This window comes from Lithobates pipiens, unplaced genomic scaffold (assembly GCF_037356315.1).
Source record: "Lithobates pipiens isolate NorthernLeopardFrog02 unplaced genomic scaffold, aLitPip1_a1.2 Scaffold_18, whole genome shotgun sequence".
NCBI lineage: Eukaryota > Metazoa > Chordata > Amphibia > Anura > Ranidae > Lithobates > Lithobates pipiens.
Genome location: NW_027507758.1, coordinates 405,721,775 through 405,737,310, shown reverse-complemented (window position 1 = coordinate 405,737,310; position 15,536 = coordinate 405,721,775).

The following is a 15,536-nucleotide window of genomic DNA, read 5'->3' as shown; positions in this document are numbered from 1 at the left end:
GGATCTTGTGGACAGATTACTGGGAGGGGAAGACCCAGCTGTCATGGTCCATGTTGGCACCAATGACAGTCACAGGCAGATGGAGTGTCCTAAAGAATGATTTTGGGAGCTAGGTAGAGATAGTCGGCGCAGAACATATTCCAGAGGGTAGTATTGGGGGCATTAGTGATAAGTTGACCAAAGCACATAAACCCAAGGTAAGTATAGTAGCAAGTCCTAGTTGCAATATCGGAACACCTGATAAGAGGATAATATTCGACCGGTCTAAACTACGTGGCATGTGCACCAATGCCAGGAGCCTGGCGGACAAGATGGGTGAACTAGCAATACTGTTGTACAAGGAGGATTTAGATTTTGTGGGAATTTGAGACCTCATGATTGGCTGGCATCCATTCAAGGGTATACCCGATAGACTGTGAGCCACAGATGCCCCTGATGATGCACTTTGAAGTGACGAAACGTTGGGCAGAGCCTGGCTTAACGTGGGACTTGGACAGACTGCACTACAGCGACTATCGCTGAAGCGATGGACGCTTCAGTTGTTTTGCCTATTTTAATCAACTTAAATGTGAGTGGAATTGTTTTTTCTTAATAAATTGGGCATCGTTTTTTTAAGATATCTGCGCAATGAGCGTTGTTGTTTTTCTATATCCACATGACTGCTGAACTGCATGGGAATCTTAATACCTGTTCATGATTGGAGAGATTTCTGGTTCCAGTGTACTGCTTGTGAGGAGTAGTGGAGCAAAGTGGCTTTTTTATTTTGTGCATTATCGTTGCACTGATGGTAAGGGGACCCCTATTATCCTCATCTCTGCTGAATGAGGTGGAGGGAGATCTGTTGTGGATTCACTGAACTTTCAGTACCTGTTTTGGAGTTTTACACATGAATGCGTTACTTTAAATGCGTTTTATATTTTTTGTTTTGTGCGCCACATTTTCTTTGTTTTTATCAAGCGAATGTTAGGACTCAGGAGGATGTTGCATTTGGACGCAGTGTACTGCAGGCAGCAATATAGATCCTGTTGTGATGGTGTTTCTTTGGTCATAATGGGTTCCCACCCCTCAAAAGCTTTGCTTGGGGATGTCCCAGTTAGTTATTTTGGCTGCTGTGTCCCGTGATGTATGATAAAGAAAATATTTATTTTTTCTACAGCTTACCTGTAAAATCCTTTTCTTGGAGTACATCACAGTGACGCTGAGATCCCTCCCCTCTTGTTTGGGAAGTTTATTGCTTGCTACAATACTGAGGTATTTCCTGTGTAGGAGGGGTTATATAGGGGAGGACTTCCTGTCTTTGGTTTGCCAGTGTCTATTCACCTATAGGTGGCAAATAACCGAGTTGGTTAATATGGCTGCTCTGTGTCCTGTGATGTACTCCAAGAAATGGATTTTACAAGTAAGCGGTAGAAAAAAATCCTAATTTTAGTTTTTTTTTTAGGCATTCTTTTCTTTTTGTACTGTCTATGCCAGGCATGTCCAAAGTCCAGTATGTGGGCCAATCGCGGCCTGCGGTCCAGTTTTGAACAGCCCGCCTGGTTATCTAAACCAGCCTCTCTCAACCAGTGTGCCACGGGATCAGGGCTGTCAGATGAGCGATCCCCTGCCGAGCTGTGCATCGGCACTGTGAGAAGCTCTTCAGCCTCAAAAGTGAAAGTAAAGTGCAGGGGGGAGTGTGCTGTGCTCTCTGCTTCCCCCTACAGTGCAATACCCCACTGAATGAGGAAGCTGGAAAGGTACAGTACTGTGCTAAAAGCTAGATTTGTGTTAAAAGGGCTTTATTTATGTGTCTGTGCATGTGTCTGTATGTATGTGTCTGTATGTGTGTGCATATGTGTCTGTGTGTATGTTACTTTTAATCCGGACCCCCCCCCCCCCATCCTTGTTCCATTAGAACTGTTTTTGTGGGGCTTGTGTGCGATGACAGCCAGGACTGCTGCTCCTCTGGAAAGCAATCCATACACAGATCGCTTTTCAGAGGCATTTGAAAGGCAGTAAAGAGGCATTATGTTGCCTCCTCACCACCTATTTTAAGCCCATAAATGCAGCATCACTATACCACAACTGTGCAATCCACACAGTTGCGGGGTAGTTGCAGTGAAGGCCCATTCACCCTGGGTATACCTCCAGCTACAGCCAATGCATGTGTACACCCCCAGCTGCTCCCTCTGAAGCTAAAGGGGGAGAAGTGGGGGGTGGTAAAAACAGCTTAACCATGTGGTTTTACTGCCTCTCCAACCTGACATGTGAACAAGCCCTTGGTTCACATCTGTGTGGCTGCGTGTAGGGCAACCCATTCATTTCAATGGGCTTCCCTACCCACAAAAATGCAGGGAAAGAAGTCCCCAAACTTTTTTTTTATTTTTTTTTTTTTTTATTGCACTGCACCAAAAGCACCCCACATTTTCCAATGTGTGGGTTACCATTAAGAATTAACGGTACCCCTAAAGAGCAGAGCATTCGTCTGTGTGTCGGGAACGAGCGCGACAAAGGCAAGAGAACTCTTGTTGGGCAGTGTATTAGTGCTCGGGCGGACACACTTAGACCGAATTTTAATGGTTCAAAGAATTTCAGGCAACATGGTCGGCCCTCATACATGTTCACTTCATCAAATCTGGCCCTCTTTGAAAAAAGTTTGGACACCCCTGGTCTATGCAGTGTGTTCACATTTGTTCAAGTTTGGGACTGGCTCCTTCCTTTTCCAACATAGCTGCACACCAGTGCACAAACAGGGTCTATAAAGACCTGGATGAGTGCGTTTGTGGTGTTGGAACTTGACTGTCCTGACCTCAACCCGATAGACTGTGAGCCAATCCTTCTCGTCCAACATCAGTGCCTGACCTTAAAAATGCCCTTCTGGAAGAATGGGCAAACATTTCCATAGACACACTCCTAAACCTTGTGGGCAGCTTTCCCAGAAGAGTTGAAGCTGTTATAGCTGCAATGGACTAAGACTGGGATGCCATTAAAGTTCATGTGCGTGTAAAGGCAAGCATCCCAATACTTTTGGTAATATAATGTGTTTGTATATGTATGTGTATATATACAGTGCCTTGCAAAAGTATTGACCCCCTTGGCTTTTTACCTATTTTGTTTCATTACAGCCTTTAGTTCAATGTTTTTTTTCATCTGAATTGTATATGATGGATCAGAACACAATTGTCTAAGTTGGTGAAGTAAAATTTGAAAAATATATACGTAAAATGATTTTTCAGAAATAAAAAAAAAAACTGATAATTGGTATGTGTGTATGTATTTACCCCCTTTTGTTATGAAGCCCATAAAAAGTTCTGGTGCAACCAGTTAGTGAAATGATGTCCACCTGTGTGCAACCTAAGTGTCATATGATCTGTCATTACATATACACACCTTTTTTGAAAGGCCCCAGAGGCTGCAACACCTAAGCAAGAGGCACCACTAACCAAACACTGCCGCTGAAGACCAAGGAACTCTCCAAACAAGTAAGGGACAATGTTGTTGAGAAGTACAAGTCATGGTTTGGTTATAAAAAAAATATCCAAATCTTTGATCCTTAGGAGCACCATCAAATCTATCATAACCAAATGGAAAGTATGTGGCACAACAGCAAACTTGCCAAGAGACGGCCGCACACCAAAACTCACGGACCGGGCAAGTCGGGCATTAATCAGAGAGGCAGCACAGAGACCTAAGGTAACCCTGGAGTAGCTGCAGAGCTCCACAGCAGAGACTGGAGTATCTGTACATGGACGACAATAAGCTGTACGCTCCATAGAGTTGGGCTTTATGGCAGAGTGGCCAGAAGAAAGCCATTACTTTCAGCAAAAAACAAAATGGCACATTTTGAGTTTGTGAAAAGGCATGTGGGAGACTCCCAAAATGTATGGAGGGCGGTGCTCTTGTCTGATGAGACTAACATTTTAACTTTTTGGCCATCAAAGAAAACGCTATGTCTGGCGCAAACCCAACACATCACATCACCCAAAAAACACCACCCCCACAGAGAAACGTGGGTGGCAGCATCATGCTGTGGGGATGTTTTTCAGCAGTCGGGACTGGGAAACTGGTCAGAGTTGAGGAAGAGATGGATGGTGCTAAATACAGGGATACTCTTGAGCAAAACCTGAACCACTCTGTGTGATTTAAAGGCTAGGGTGGAGGTTCACCTTCCACTTTCCAGCAGGACAATGACCCCAAACACACTGCTTAAGCACGACTTGAGTGGTTTAAGGGGGAACATGTAAATGTGTTGGAATGACCTAGTCAAAGCCCAGACCTCAATCCAATAGAAAATCTGTGGTCATAATTAGATTGCTGTGCACAAACCATCCAACTTGAAGGAGCTGGAGCAGTTTTGCAAGGAGAAATGGACAAAAATCCCAGTGGTAAGATGTGGCAAGCTCATAGAGACTTATCCAAAGTGACTTGGAGCTGTGATAGCCATAATCGGTGGCTCTTCAACGTATTGAATTTAGGGGGGTGAATAGTTATGCACATTTACTTTTTCTGTTTTGTCCTATTTGTTGTTTGCTTCACAATAAAAAAATAAAAATAAAAAATCTTCAAAGTTGTGGGCATGTTCTGTAAGTTAAATGATGCTAATCCTCGAACAATCTATGTTAAATCTAGGTTGTAAGGCAACAAAACATGAAAAATGCCAAAGTGTTGTGAATACTTTTGCAAGGCACTGTATGTATATATACATACACAGTGTAAGGAAACCAGTGGAAATCGCCTAGCGCGCATGCACGTGCTCACGGGCAGCTACAAATGCCTGTGCGTGGTGCATGCGCAGGAGTGTGTCCCTAGCGCCAATTGGCACCAGAACACGCCTTTAACCACATCAATACTGGGCACTTTCGCCCCCTTCCTTCCTAGACCAATTTTCAGCTTTCATCGCTCTCGCACTTTCAATGACAATTGCGCGGTCATGCTACGCTGTACCCAAATAAAATTTTTATAATTTTCGCACAAATAGAGCTTTCTTTTGGTGGTATTTATTCAGGACTCTGTTTTTTATTTTTTGTGATATAAGTGAAAAAAGTGGAAATTTAGAAAAAAAAAATATATTTTTTTCTTTCTATTTTAAAAGATATCCAATAAAATCGAATTTTGGCATAAATTTAAGCCAAAATGTACTCTGCTACATGTTTTTGGTAAAAAAAAAAAAATTCTGTTAAGTGTATAATAATTGGTTTGTGTGATGTACGCAGATGATCATGTACAGATGTGCGCAGGAGATCACGGACATATGTGTGCAGATAACCATTGGGACATGTGATTTTAGTGGGACATATGTGGGGGACAGGTGTTTTTCGTTTCAAATAGTTTTATTGAAAAGTCAAGTAATTCACACAGGAATAAGCAGAACAGTTTACGGTGGTAACAGTAACAGAAAATAATCAAATGAGCTGCTACCTAAATTTGCAGAAGTGGATACACCAGAAAAATCTAAAGCGAGCTTATGGACCCTTCACATATATAGTATAGTGGACATATAACATCCGAGGAGAGGGCCGAGTAAAAGCAAACTGACGGTTTCCAAAGGAGGAAAAACATTTGACAAACACTGTTGTAATGACAACTATTACCAGGGGTAATGGTAGAAAGAAGAGTTCCGCTGGATACATTTTACACATATAAGGAAAAGAGGGAGGGGAAAAGAAAGTAGGAAACAAGGAGAGGGGTGAGGAGGAAAAAAGGAGTAGGGACACAAAAAAGGAAAAGAGGCGATACCAGATGGCAAGACAGAAGAGATAAGAGAAAAAGGGTATGGTCGGAAGGCCCACGAGAACCACGAACCACAAACTGGAGCCCGTTCTGGGCTAAGGAGCCATAAGACAAGTATCAAAATCTTTCGGTAGGAAATGGTCCACCCAAGGTTGCCATATTTTATTAAATAACGGGATTCTATCCAGAACGACTGCCTCTATCTTAGCATGAATCATTGCCTGTGTGACTCTGTTTAGTTTCAGTTATATTCAGGGATGGTGTCCTCCAGGCTCTCGCAATCGTTTCGAACTTTTGTTTGTGGAAAACTGATACCGAGTGGAATAATTCAGCAATACATTTCCAATTTTGTCTTGGCCTGTCAGAAGCCATCAAGGATGAACATGCCAGAGTGGAAATACCTACCTCCCTGAATGACTTAATCCACCTATGTATACAAATTGACCATCGCCTGCATGCAAGACAGTTGGAAAGAGTCGGGAATCTTCACCTAATGCCTGCCTGCTCCGTGGACCCATCACCTGCCTCCTTCCCGACCATGCCGAACAAATTTTTATGTCGAGAAGATTCCACATGCCAGCTTTCCCAGGCCTCCTCTGTCCAAACAAGAACGCTTTTGACATCGCCGCAACAACCTCTGTCTTTACTGTGGTGATGAGGGGCGTTTTCTACAGACTTGTTCCCAAGGACATCATAGGAAACCCTTCCTTCCATCTTCTACAGTGGCGCCACTAAGTTCCAGCCAATACCACACCCTGCTGCCAGTCTCTTCAGGTAACAAGAAGAACCAGTCCACCTGGCAGATGGTTCAGGTATTAAATCGGGATCTGTCACTTTAGAGACTGAACCAATATGTCTTACAGCAGGGGTGTCCAAACTTTTTTCATGTGTGAGGGCCGACCATTTTGCCTGACATTCTTTGAACCTTTAAAATTCGGTCTGTCTGTTCGGCCAAGCACTAATACACGGCACCAACAAGAATTCTCTTGCCTTTGTGGTTTTGTGTGGTGAAAAGATGAGTTTGGGCTTGTTATTTGGATATACCGTATTTATCGCTGTATAACACGTACCTTCACTTCAAGAGGGAAGTTTCAGCAAAATAAGGCTCAGTGCCCATCTGCATCCCCACTGTTGCCATGAATGCAGCCTTACCATTGCCATGAATCACCCTCATTGCAGCCCCGCCATTGCCATGAATGCAGCACCCCCATTGCCATCAATGCAGCACCCCCATTACAGCACCCCCGTTGCCATGAATGCAGCACCACCATTGCAGCACCCCGTTGCCATGAATGCAGCCCCACCATTACCATGAATGCAGCACCCCCATTGCCATGAATGCAGTACCACCATTGCCAAGAATGCAGCCCCACCGTTGCATTGAATGCAGCCCCACCGTTGCATTGAATGCAGCCTTACCGTTGCCATGAATGCAGCCTTACCATTGCCCTGAATGCAGCATCCCCATTGCCATGAATGCAGCATCACCATTGCAGCACCCCGTTGCCATGAATGCAGCACCACCATTGCAGCACCCCCATTGCCATGAATGCAGCACCCCATTGCCATGAATGTAGCACCTCCATTGCAGCACCCCCACTGCCATGAATGCAGCACCACCATTGCAGCATCTCCATTGCCATGAATGCAGACTCATTGCTATAGTGCAGAGTTAACCATGCCCATCTGCAGCCTGGGAGGGGGCGGGACGAGTGCTGTGCACACAGGACTATTTCCTGTTTACGAGGTGGCCTCTTTAATACAAAGTCCCGCCTCCTATGATGGACAAAACAATCGTCCAATGGCAGCGCAGGAAATGGGACTTCCTATTACAGAGGCCGCCTCGTAAACAGGTAATACTTCTGTGTGTATGGCACTCATCCTGCCCCCTCCCTATCCCCTCCAAGGCAGCCAGCATATATATATTTTGTGGCCCCCGGCGCTTGGGGATTTGTTGGGGGCCACCAAAGATATACTTGTCCAAATAACCAGATAGGCTGCTTGAAACCGTAACGGGGCCGCAATTGGCCCGCGAGCCGGACTTTGGACATGCCTGTCTTACAGCTTCTGGGTATTCGTGAGCTTCTACGTTTAGATGTCATTACATCTACCCTATTACCTATCATCCTTGGGCAGCCCTGGTTGAAGGCACATAACCCCCTCATGAATTGGGCCACAGGGGAAGTGACCTTTCCTTCAAATTACTGCAGAGAGTTCTGCCTTCCTCCTTCACCCAATCCCGAAGAACCACTCCTTTGCATCAATTATGGACCCTGAAACTGTTAAACTTGTGCCTTCTGTTTACCATGACTTTCTGGACGTATTCAATAAAAGGGGGGTGGGTGGGAGTGGATGGTGTCAGTGTTATTTTTATTTTATTTTTACAATTTAACCTTTTAAATATTATTATATTATTACAATTCTTTATTTTTTTTATCAACCCTTTTGGGGGGGGGCTTTGGTGAGATATCAGGGGTCTAAACAGACCCCTGATATCTCTCCTTTGAGATTGGGGAAGGGACTAAGGACACAAATTTCCCAGTCCCTTTCTCTGCACCCTCATCTGCACTGAAGGTGAATGAACAGGAGCCCAGAGGAACACACGGAGGGGGGAGCACAGAGGGGGCCCACAGTAGGGCGCCAAGGGGGAGCACAGGATATGTTTGTTGTTACTCTGTCTCTCACTGTTAAATAAAACCTACCAATAAAGTTCTAGACTGATCATTTTTTTGTCAGTGGGCAAACATACAAAATCGTCAGGGGATAAAATTATTTTTCTCTTTCGTTAATTGGTGGACACAGCACCTTAATCTTGACCTTAGGTTTGGAGCGGTACTTGGTCACGCTATTCGACGCCACTTCCGGCCCTCTGGTTTGTCGTCGACAGGCCTGGAACGCACGCCAATATCGATTGCGGAAGGACGCCTTCTATGATTCGGAGAGTGAGTCTTTTGGTCAGAGCGAGCAGTCCCAGTGCCAGGTCGGGCACATAACCATGTAAGGAGCCTTTTGGCTGTCTGTTTTTTTTACGTATTTTTTATTAAAGTCAGTATTATGCTATGGATCTTTTTGTATTCTTCCACATTTGCCGCTTGAGTCTGTGAAGAGAGACATCCCAGCTACTGCCATTTGCATCACTATCCATATGAGCAGGCATTTTCCTGTACAAGTGTTATTTGACTTTTTAATTAAAGTGGTCAAACGGATCTGGTAAGCAGTTTGGACTTGCATCTTCACAACTGGTGTAGTGCTGCGTTTATGGTGGAGGGAGTCGCACGCCTTTTATCCCGACTTACTGTTTTATCACGATTAATATTTGTTTTCCATATTCTGGATCAGCAGAATTTATTGTAGAGACACGTCATTTTGGACTTTACTTTGCTAATTATTTGAATTATTTATGGTGGTTCACCAATGTTCACTATTATTTTTTCAGTGTAATGAATGTTATCATTATATGTGCATATTTTCACTCTGCTGATTATTATATTGTCTTAAATATTTTTTCCACAGTGTTTGTAAATTAGTGGTTTAGTTAATATTTGTAGAGCGCCCCTAATCACTGTTATCACTCCTTAGGTTTATATCACCACCTTTAGGAGAAGACTAGGCAGAACACATAAAAAAACAGCACAGGGGGCGGTCCTACTGACTATAACAGCTGCCGATGTAAACAGCATCTCCCCGTTCTGCCTAATGACAGGACACTGTCAGTGATCAGTGTCCACATCACACAAGCCCGCCCCCCTGACAGTTAGAAACACTCCCCTAGGACACACTTAACCCCTCCTCGCCCCCTAGTGGTTAACCCCGTTCACTGCCAGTGAAATTTTTACAGTAATCAATGCAATTTTAAAGCATTTATCGCTGTATTAATGCCAATGGTCCCAAAAATGTGTCAAAATTGTCCGATGTGTCCGCCATAATGTCGCAGTCACGATAAAAATTGCTGATCATCGCCATTACTAGTAAAAAAAATAAAAATTAATAAAAATGCCATAAAACGATCCCCTATTTTGTAGACGCTATAATTATTGTGCAAACCAATCAATAAACGCTTATTGTGATTTTATTTTTTTTACCAAAAATATGTAACAGAATATGTATCGGCCTAAACTGAGGAAAAAAATTTTTTTTTATATATTGTTGGGGGATATTTATTATAGCAAAAAGTTAAAAATAACGTGTTTTTTTTTTTTTTTCAAAATTGTCATTATTTTTATGTTTCTAGCGCAAAAAACAAAAACCGCAGGGGTGGTCAAATACCACCAAAAGAACGCTCTATTTGTGGGGAAAAAAGGACGTCAATTTTGTTTGGGAGCCATGTCGCACGGCCGCGCAATTGTTAGTTAAAGTGATGCAGTGCCGAATCGTAATAAGTGCTCTGGTCAGGAAGGGGGGTAAATCCTTCCGGGGCTGAAGTGGCTAGAAGGACCCTGGCTCCCTGTGGGGACCAATGGTCCTTGGAATTTTTTTCTTTTTAGCTATTTTTGATTCCTGTGATCTACAATCCACAGCCAGGCTGGGTGACAGGCTGGATAACATAGATCCTGGTAATCTTCTCAGCCTGGCCATCGAGCATGTGCAGACCAGGGGTCAAGTCCTGGGGAAAAAAAGTGTGGGAACTCCCACGCAATATCTACTCCAAGTTGCTGTAAATTCTTGGTCTGTCTTACATGAACTGCATGTTTGACATCAATTTTGTTCTCGTCACTCCAAATGACTTTGTTCCAGAAGGTTTGAGGCTTGTCTCTGTGCTGTTTGGCATATTGTAAGTGGGATACTTTGTGGCATGTGCATAGAAATGGCATTCTTCTGGTGACTCGACCATGCCTCCTTATTGTGCATCTTGAAACAGCCACACCACATGTTTTCAGAGTCCTGTGTTTCGCCTGATGTTGTTTGTGTTTTTTTTTTTTTTTTTTTGCATCTCAATTTTCCTGGCAGTTGTGGCTGAAATTTCAGTTGGTCTACCTGACCATGGTTTGGTTTCAACAGAACCCCTCATTTTCCACTTCTTGATTAGAGTTTGAACACTGCTGATTGGCATTCTCAATTCCTTGGATATCTTTCTATATTCCTTTCCTGTTTTATACAATTCAACTACCTTTTCCCACAGATTCTTTGACAATTCTTTTGCTTTCCCCATGACTCAGCATCCAGAAACGGCAGTGCAACCCAAGATGAAAGATGCAAGGGTCTGTCAGGAGTCCAGAAACTCATTGACCTTTTACACACACACACACACACTCACACTCACACTCACACTCACACTCACACTCACACACACACACACACACTCTCACACACTCTCACATACACTCACTCACACTCTCACATACACACTCACACACACTCTCACACTCTCACATACACTCTCACACTCTCACATACACTCTCACACTCTCACATACACTCTCACACTCTACAAGCAAACAGATCACAGGTGAGGATGGTTACCTTTTAATAGCCATTCAAACCCCTTTGTGTCAACTTTTGTGCAGGTTATCAGGCCAAAATCACCAGGGTATTTAAACTTTTGATCAGGGTCATCTGGGTAGTTTATGTTGTCATTATGATTTAAAAAGAGTACGCACAATTGATTGATAATAAATGGCTTGAGCCAAACACTAACCATGAGTAAAAGAAATGTTTGTGTTATCATTCATGTTCTCTAAAAAATGGGCAAGAAAACAGAGATTTTTTTGTACTCACCATAAAATCCTTTTCTCTGATGTTCATTAATGGACACAGCACTTTAATCTTGACCTTAGGGTTATATCGGCACCTTTAGGAGAGGAGTAGGCAGAACCCATAAAAAAAAACACAGCACCGCCCAGGGGCGGTCCTACTGGCTATAACCCCTCACTCTGCTTCCAGCAGCTCAGTTTGCTTTATGTTTGTACTGCTTCCCGAGGGGTGGGAACAGCAAGAACATAAACTCCCACCCATAACAAAAAACTCCCTCCTCAGAGGCGTCAAAACCTTGTGGCCGAAGCACGCATCTGAAGATGCTTTCACATCAACTTTATAAAATTTGGTGAAAGTGTGAACTGATGACCAGGTCGCCGCCTTACACACCTGGGAAATGAACACTTGATGTCAGAAAGCCCAAGAGGCACCAATTGCCCTGGTAGAATGTGCCGTGACAGGAAAGGGAGGCGCCCGCCCCCTTATGGCATAAACCTGAACCACAATCTGTCTGATCCACCGAAAAATGGTGGCAGACGAGACCGACGGCTACCAATACAGAGTCCGACCACCGGAAAGGAGCTGTAGCAGACAGATACACCCGCAGAGCATGGACCACATCCAAAGAATGTAAAGCAACCTCCCTGGGATCGACAGCCGAGGACATAAAGACGGGAGCACAATGTAAAATTGAATACAAAGATAAGGCACAAGTGCGTGTCAATGATGTGAATCACCCAAACACAGTACAGATTGTATAGATCTCTGTGCATATACTGCTAAAAATAAAGAATGAAAGTTTTCTTAAAACTGAAAAAGAACATAAAATAGATTACCAAGAAAAATATTATGAAAAAACTCTATATAATTTCCATATAATTATATGACAAATTATTGCTATAAAGTGTCCATATGGTAAACAAACACCAGTGAAGAAAAACTTCATATGAAGAGCTGAATTGGAAGTGCACAAATTAATAATCTTCTCCAGGAGTATAATGTGCTTTTCCCATCACCAAATGAATGAATTGGCTCCTTACCAGATCCGAGAGACCCCCCGTTACAGAGGGTCACCACAGGCAAAAAACAATCAAAGGATATCCAGGTAGCGGTTCCCCCTCAGGCGATCCCAAATCTTTCACACAATAGGGCTATGGCTGTTGCTCCACATATCACTCCCAACTCAACGTGGTGTCACATAGGGAAAAACATAGGCTCCAGATAGTGTAAAACCAATGATTTTAATTTGCAAATAACGAACGTATACACTTACATAAAAGACTTTAAAAGCAGGCTCAAAACAGAAGCGTGCAGTGGCCGGACACACGCCAATTTTACATATTTGTATATATAACAGTATGCACTATATTTTTTGAGGTGGCCTTAGAGACATTAAGACACCAAGGCTTATACTGTGGGTTCCCATTCACTTTGGGAATTTGAGGTTAGCGCAGTTCTTTTTTTCTTTTCTGTTTTGTGTACATTTGAATTGCAGCTTCCGTCCAACATCATTTTCACTCCGTAGCGCAGTTTTTTCCTCTTTGCTCTTTTCTCTTCATTTACTGTAGATGAAAAGCCGAAAACAACCTTCAGAAGAAAAGAAGGCTCCAGACGCAGCACCACCTTATCCTTGTGAAGTACCAAGTAAAGCCCCATACACACTATCAGTTTTTCTGCTGAGTTTTTCCTTCAGATTTACCAAAACCATATAATATGAGGTCAAACCTTAGGAGTTTCAATTTGTATGCAATCAGGCAGGCCCTTGTACTACATGGTTTTGGTAAATCTGAAGGAAAAAGTCAGCAGAAAATCTGATAGTGTGTATGGGGCTTTTGGAGACTTGCATGACAAGGCCGCCAACTGAGAAACCCGCCTTGCAGATGTAATAGCCACTAGAAAGACTACTTTCTGAGAGAGTGGCAATAAAGGGATCTCCCTAATGTTTTCAAATGGCGGTTTCTGAGAGCACCAGATTCAAATACCACGGCAGTGGCGGTCGTACAGGAGGAGCCTCATGCCAAACCCCCTGAACAAACGTGCGCACCAATAAGTGAGTTGCCAACGGTCGCTGAAAAAAGACAGCCAAAACTGATACCTGCCCATATATATATATATATATATATATATATATATATATATATATATATATATATATATATATATATATAAAATATAGTGTGTGTGTGTGTATATATCTATATGTATATATATGATAGTGTGTGTGCATAATATATAGTGTGTGTGTGTGTGTGTGTGTGTGTGTGTGTGTATATAAAAATGTGATTACATGTGAGCCTCACACCCAAGATGATGTCCAATAGGGTGAAACATGTCAGGTAACACTTCTGGAATCGTTGCTCATGTTTATATAATACTAACAAGCTTTTTTTATTGGATTTACTGTACGTGTAAACTCCCCCTCCCTTTTTTTTTTTTTTAAATCATTAAACACCATACAATATCACACTATCTGCGGTTCTGTTTTTCATGTATATCATCATGGAAACATCTGATGTGATTCATGTTATGCTTATCCTAACGTGTTGCAATCTGTGTTCCACAACTAAGCTGCAGAGGGCTGGAGCAACAGTACTGTGGCCATTATCAAAAGGGGGGGGGGGGGCATTACTTAATGTGCCAGACTTGTGGTTCTCCCAGCAAGAGACTAGTATTTTAAGGACAAACCCCCATCCAATTCTTCACCCTTCTGGCTGGCATATAAGGACTTAAGCCATAAGGACAGGGCTCCATTGTTGGATGTACAATGGCACCAGATATGAATAGCACCCTGCAGCTAACAATGCGCTGCGCTACGCGTCAAGGTGAGTGCTAATGCAGGACACAGTGCGCAAAGCAAAATTGAAAGCCTCTACCTTCTTCCTGGTGGGTATCCAGGTGCGGTTCCCCAAGGCTCAGCCCAGGAATGCTGCAAATAGGGGACCCGGAAAGCTGCAAATAGGGGACCCGCAGTAACAATGTAGCAGCTAGAAACTTTCTAGAATAATCTTGGTAAAATTATTTTTAAAAAGTGGTGTACAGACAGAATATGTCTATCACCCAAGAACACTAGCAAAAAAACAAAACAGACTTGCTGGTAGTGGGTTGTTCTTACAGCTTTGTTTGCCAGTGTACAGTCTAGGTCCTGATCCTGTGCCCTGTACTGTAAGATTTAAAAAAAAAATATTGTAGTCCTAAAAATAACCCTAAAACATTGTGATGTGGACTGATGCATTAAAGATGCAGTAGAGATGGTTGGTGCAAACCAAAGATGAACCTCATACTAACTGTGACACATGATGGTGGAAAGGTTAGAGGTTTAGACAATCTACTTTTAATAGATCATTCAGTCTCAGGTCTAAACCAGAGTCTGATCACAGCTGTAAACTACCTGGAATCTCTGGGTAAGATATTCAACCTAGAAAAATCCTCCTTAAAACATCAAGGAGATTACAGTACTTGGGGCTTGTTATAGATACTGTATAGAAGAAGGTATTCTTACCCCAGACAAGAATCCGTTCCATTGTAGGACTAATTCAACTTATCAAAACAAAGAAAAATCCTTCCATTCGGCTGTGCATGAGATTGTTAGGGGAAATGGTGGCCTCCTAGGCCATCCCTTACGCGCAGTTTTCACTCAAGATTGCTTCAAAACACCATCCTGTCGGTCTGGAATAAAAAGATTCAGGCCTTGTTTTTTTTTTCCAATACGCTTTGCTCCCGACGTAAGTCAGAGCCTAAATTGGTGGTTATTCAGCTAAAGGGAAAATCTTTTCTACTTGTATCCTGGAAAGTGTTAACAACAAGATGCCAGCCTTCTAGGCTGGGGAGCAGCCCTGGAAGAAGATTCTGTCCAGGGGAGATGGTCCAGGTTAGAGGACCTTGCCTATAAATATTTTGGAGGGGGCGTGGCCAAGATGGCGATCTAGGAGGAAGCAAGATTTAGAGCTCTGCTGGCTATCCTGCTTTTATCCTGTTCCCTGACTAACTCTGGGCCTCAAACACTGGCTAGCTTGCAGCAGATGTCCTCCAAAACAAGGCACAGGGGTAAGAGACTCCATTTTTCGCTGCTCGCCGAGGAATCCGGTTCGCAAGAAGACTCGCGTGCGGCGGCCCCCCGAGGCGTCTGTGTCACATGG